The sequence below is a fragment of the Callorhinus ursinus genome, unplaced genomic scaffold, assembly GCF_003265705.2.
Source record: "Callorhinus ursinus isolate GAN/ISIS: 27379988/994484 unplaced genomic scaffold, GSC_fseal_2.0 scaffold52, whole genome shotgun sequence".
Lineage (NCBI taxonomy): Eukaryota > Metazoa > Chordata > Mammalia > Carnivora > Otariidae > Callorhinus > Callorhinus ursinus.
Window position 1 is genome coordinate 1,251,708 of NW_027397114.1, and position 6,075 is coordinate 1,257,782.

Consider the following 6,075-nt stretch of genomic DNA (forward strand, 5'->3'; position numbering starts at 1 on the left):
TATGCCCACCAATCCAAACCTAGTATGTCATAAATTCTGCCATTCCCAATTATTTCCCTTTTAACACTTGCCTTAAGATCACCCAATGTAAGCATAAAACCCCATAAATATCTTTTCCTAACTTAACTTTTCTGAGACACTACTAATACCTTCTCAAGGTGGTATTCTTCCTTGATTTAGTAATCTAAATAGACATAGTTTTGCTCAACCACCAGGTGTTTCTAGTGGTCTTTTTAGAGAGTCACCAGTCAACACAAGATTGGGAGTTTTCCAAAGAGTCATGATGGAAAGTGATGGGTGCAAAAGAATTAAGGATATTTGTGAAACAGTGATATTGTTGTGATAGACATTTGAGTCTAAAATCAAAGAAGAAGAAACTGAAGACAGTGGGGACTACAGTGCAGGGTTTCTTGGGGCACCTCGGCGGCTCAGTTGGTTGAGTGTCTGACTCTTGGTTTCCACTCAGGTCGTGACTGAGCCCTGTGTCGGGCTCCACGCTCAGTGCAGAGTCTGCTTTTCCCTATCCCTCTGCTCCTCCCTGCCCCTCAGGCTGTCTCTTTCTCTCTCTCTAAAAATAAATTAATTTTTAAAAGTCTTAAAAAATAAATAAATAAAATGCAGGGTTTCTCAACCTTGGCACTGTTGACATTTGAGACCAGATAATTATTTTTGGTGAGAGCTGTCCTGTGTAGGATATTGAGCAGAATCTCCGGTCTCTACCTACTAGATAACAATGTGACATCCCCAGGGATTACAATCAAAAACATCTGCCAACATGGAGAGCAAAACTTTTGCGGGGGAGGGAGGGGGGAACTTCTCCCAGTTGAGAACCACTGGGCTACAGAGAGAATTGAGGGAATGATTTATTGGTTGCCTAAAGGATATCAAACATTTTAGTGGGCTGCCTTGCATAAATAAGCAGTCAGGATAGGTGTGTGTGTGTGTGATTGAGGAAGAAGGTGCTTGAGTTAATTATTTCCAAGGAGTGTAATTTTTGGCATTAGTATCTTTCAGGGTGTGACCATGCGGGTTGGGCGAGTAATATGCATCAGACGTAGAAGGCTCTATATATGGAGTGCAGATTTGATGGGATGTTAAATATGCTAGTGTATATAAAGTTCAGAGGCTGCCACAATGTAAATAGTCAAAAAGTTTGGTTTTCCTCCTAGTTTGATTGTTGGCAAAGATGACCGCAATGAAGAAAAGAAGCTGAAATTTTACATGCAAATCTGTCCCCAGTTGAGTAAAAAGCAATAGACATGGTATTGATAAAAGGAGTCTCCAATTAATTCATAGCAGGAATTTATTTTAATAGAACTGGCATGTTCCCATTTCTAAGGTAAAATGTTTAATAGGAGTAAGTTGACTTCAATGCTAGGGTAGGCCGAAAGAAAATAGCTCCTGTATATATTACTTTTGTAAGCAGAAAGAGTTAGGTGTCCCCAGGAAAAGAAAGACAAGTCATTTTAGGACCCTGCTATTTTCCATGATCTATGCCTTATGGACTCTACTTGCCCTAGGACATTTCCCGCAGAACTTCCTAGGAGGTGTCAGAATCACAAAGAAAGGCAAAAGGATTTTAAGGGAACAGGGGACTGCAAAAATTAAGTCTCTACCAGGCCTGGAAATTGCCTAACCATATCAGAAACAGTAAATCAGTGGTAAAACTCCCAGTGCTACTTCAAAAGTAATAAGCAAGGTCTTACATTCCTTACCTGAGGTAATGAGCCCAAGCCCCCAACCAGTGCTCTCTGAGCAGGCCCATAGCCCCTTCTGCTTGCCTGACAGTTACCTCTGCTTCATTATAGTGTTAAAATCTCCACCCGAGGAGGAACACAAATCTCACCAACAGAACATACAGTGTACATATAGGCATGTTTCCTTAAGATGCATGGGCAACCTTATATCCACCTCTCCAAAAGATGACAAAACTCTCCTTTCTGAATATTCATCTCAGCCCTAAATAAAAGAAACCCACTCCCACTTGGAGAGTCACAGCTTTGGAAGTTATTCCCCAGGATCTCCTTATTTGCCGCAAATAAAGTTTCCTTTGTGTGGCAACTCCAGCGGGTGCGGTCTTTCTCTGAAACTCACCAAGGAGCAAACATTAGTTAGGTTACAGTCTGAGTCAATTACCGTGAGACCGCTCAGGGTAAGCACTTATTTGACTGTCCAGGATGAAACTCAGGGATGGATTAAATGAGTCTTACTTATTCAGCTAATTTTGGTAGTTGCCATAAGCTATCTTCAGTGAACAAAAATCAGATAAAGCAAACACAAAAGTAGTGCAGCTGAAGAGAAGACTTGGCGGCATGGATTTCTATGTGAAGTATGATTAGAATGCAGCAGTCATCTGGGATATGCTTTCTTTCATTGAGGCTATGTTTTTACTCCTATAACATGCATTAACATTAAACTGTAGCAAAGAATCGAAGATTATACCAAGTGCATGATTGGATAATATCACCACACAGCTCAATTCTCATATTTTTTGTATATTCAACTGAAGCTATTGAAGAATCTGGTTGCTCTTAGTGCCTGAACAAAAAAAAAAAAAAAATCTTCCCTACTCTTCTTATCTAGGACTCACCTCTGATTTCAGTCTTTCTTTTCTACACTCTCAGACTTACAGTTCTAGACCATATTAAGCTGACTAGGTCACCTGGGCATTTTGGCTTTTTGAAAACACTTTTGAAAAAATCCCCACTACTATTTTAAAGCCACAATTTCAATTACAAAGGCAGATTTGAATAGAGGCCAGCTGGGATTAGGCCATGGTGATTGAAAGCAAAGCTTCTAACCCTCTACACCTTCCCTAGAGACTAACTTCTTTATTGGAAGGGATCAATCAAGCCAGTTAATACAGGCTCCTTCACTACTGTGGGGCTGCCTTTTTGCAACTAAAGCAGTCTCAGTGAGGAATGTGCATTGTGTCTCATAATAAATATTTCCCCTTAATTATAGAGGATATTTTGCCTGAGCTTGAGCCTCAATAATGCCAGTAGAATTAGACCATTTGGGTTGTGACATCAGAGAGCTAGGCAAACATTTTCCCCCAATATATATGCATTATGTTTCAGGGGAAAAAATGTGAAAGGGACTATAATGGCACTTTTCCTTATACAGAATCAAGAAGAAAAAGAAATCTCAGGAAAAGACTTTCCTCTCAGGTCATACTCTGCCTCGTACAAGTATATGAAGCTCTCCCTCTTCCTCTGAAATGTACATTCTCTTTTTCTTTAAAAACTACCTGGTAATAAAGTTTTGTTTGTTTTTGGTGTGTTTTTTGTTTTGTTTTGTTTTGTTTTTTAACCTAGAAAAGGAGACGAGGCCTTGAAAATAGACCCAACTTACCAGGTATCTGTTATGTATATTTGGAGCCTCAACTTCAGGCTGGAAAGTTTGGAGAAAGCAGATTCTTTTTAAGTTCCTAACTGAAGTAGATTTCTTGCTTTTAGCTATAGTTTTGCCCAGGATTTAAAAGTAAAGGTAATAGAATAAAATAGACTTGTTTCCCATACTTGAATCTCAACCTGAAATATCCTAACTCCCAAATTTCTTCTTCCACCCATTTATTACTTTGGGTTTTTTAGAGACAAAGGAAACAGAAATACTAGGAGCATTATGGTTCATTCATACGATGATGTGAATTTCTGATTGAGGCAGGCAGTCTGGGTCCGAGAACCCAGGGGAGGGTCCTGCATGAGCAGCCAAGAAGGTCCATGGCTTCATGCAGGAGAGAAATCAAACATGAGCCAGAAAAAGTAGAGACAGAGTTTACTGAATAGTGTAGGTGACAGATAGAGAACAGCAGACTGAATGTTTAGGAGTCTCAGAAAGGAAAGGAGAATGAGTCTCCTTGCTTGGGGCTAGACCTTTATATTAGAAGAGGGTCTAGGGTACGTGTTCCTTCAGGAATCCAGGGTAGGGTCCAATCAAAAGCAAGTGTCAGATGAGCAATAGATGTTATTTCATAAATTACTAGTGGTAGGGATATTAGGCCAACTTTCCATATGTTTAGGTTCGTCCTGAGAGGTGAAGCAAGGTTTTCTCTGTTCTTTGATCCCTCAAACTTACTCATGTTTTCTGTTGTGTGTGCCCCTGGTCTCTATAGTGACAGGTGACTTTGAAACAGGTCTATGACCATGGCATGACCACATTTATGTATTTTTTTAATTTTTAATTTTGAAATAGTTATAGACTTGTAAGATATAGTAGAAATCGTACAAAAAGTTCCCATGTATCCTTCCCACAGCTTTCCCCAAGGATAACATCTTATATGACCATAGTGCATTATCAAAACCAAGAAATAGCTCCTGCTCCTCCCGCTGCCGCCCTGAGTCACTGCCGGTGCAGCTCCGACCGCCTGGCTCCCCGTGCTAGCCACCAATATTTGGAATTCTTACAACATGGCAGACATTAACAACTTGCCTAAGGTAGTTAAAAGACAAGTGAATGCTCTCAAAAATCTTCAAGTTAAATGTGCACAGATAGAAGCCAAATTCTATGAGGAAGTTCATGATCTTGAAAGAAAGTATGCTGTTCTCTATCAGCCTCTATTTGATAAGCTATTTGAGATCATTAAGGCAATTTATGAACCTACGGAAGAAGAATGTGAATGGAAGCCAGACGAGGAGGAAGAAATTTCGGAGGAGCTGAAAGAAAAAGCCAAGATTGAAGATGAGAAAAAGGATGAAGAAAAAGAAGACCCCAAGGGAATTCCTGAATTCTGGTTGACTGTTTTTAAGAACGTTGACTTGCTCAGTGATATGGTTCAGGAACATGATAAACCTATTTTGAAGCACTTGAAAGATATTAAAGTGAAGTTCTCAAATGCTGGCCAGCCCATGAGTTTTGTCTTAGAATTTCACTTTGAACCCAATGAATATTCACAAATGAAGTGTTGACAAAGACCTATAGGATGAGGTCAGAACCGGATGATTCTGATCCCTTTTCTTTCGATGGACCAGAAATTATGGGTTGTACAGGGTGCCAGATAGATTGGAAAAAAGGAAAGAATGTCACTTTGAAAACCATTAAGAAGAAACAGAAACACAAGGGACGTGGGACAGTTCGTACTGTGACCAAAACAGTTTCCAATGACTCTTTCTTTAATTTTTTTGCCCCTCCTGAAGTTCCTGAAAATGGAGATCTGGATGATGATGCTGAAGCTATCCTTGCTGCAGACTTTGAAATTGGTCACTTTTTACCTGAGCGTATAATCCCAAGATCAGTGTTATACTTTACTGGAGAAGCTATCAAAGATGATGATGATGATTATGATGAAGAAGGTGAAGAAGCAGATGAGGAAGGGGAAGAAGAAGGAGATGAGGAAAATGATCCAGACTATGACTCAAAGAAGGATCAAAACCTAGCAGAGTGCAAGCAGCAGTGAAGCAGGATGTATGTGGCCTTGAGGATAACCTGCACTGTAATAGCCTAAACAGACTATTATTTACTTATAGCCTTATGTTTTTATATTTTCTTGGTAGACTCAGTAATTTTTTTAAAGGAAAGGAACTGATAATTTTAAAGACCCCCCCCAAAAAAAACACAAACCAAGAGATACACATGGCTACAAAACTGTTAACTAAGAACCTTATTCAGATTTCACCAGTTCTTACATTCACTCAAATATATATTTTTTCTTTTTTTGGTGTATAATTCTCTGAAACATTATCACATACACAGATTAGTAGTCAGGGTTCTCCAGAGAAACAGAACCAATAGTGTGTGTGTGTGTGTGTGTGTGTGTGTGTGTGTGTGTGTGTGTTTGTAGAAAGATTTATTTTAAGGAGTTGGCTCATGTGATTATGGAGACCCAGGGAAGAGTTACATGTTCAAGTTCATGTTACAGTTCAAGTCCAAAGACATCTCTCTGATGAGAGAATTCTCTCTTGCTTTGGGAGGTCAGTTCTTTGTTCTATTCAGGCATGAGGCCCACTCATATTGTGGAGGGGAATCTGCTTTAATCAAAATCTATATTAAATGTTCATCTCAACCAAAAACATCCCCACATAAACATACAGAATAATGTTTGATCAAATATCTGGGTCTAACCAAGTCAGCATGTAC

The 6,075-nt window shown here is 39.5% G+C and overlaps 1 pseudogene; it reads left to right on the forward strand.

The window, feature by feature from the left end:
• The first annotated feature begins 4,319 nt into the window (after positions 1-4,319).
• LOC112814020 (nucleosome assembly protein 1-like 1 pseudogene) lies at positions 4,320-5,518 on the forward strand (annotated as a pseudogene).
• The last annotated feature ends 557 nt before the right edge of the window (positions 5,519-6,075 follow it).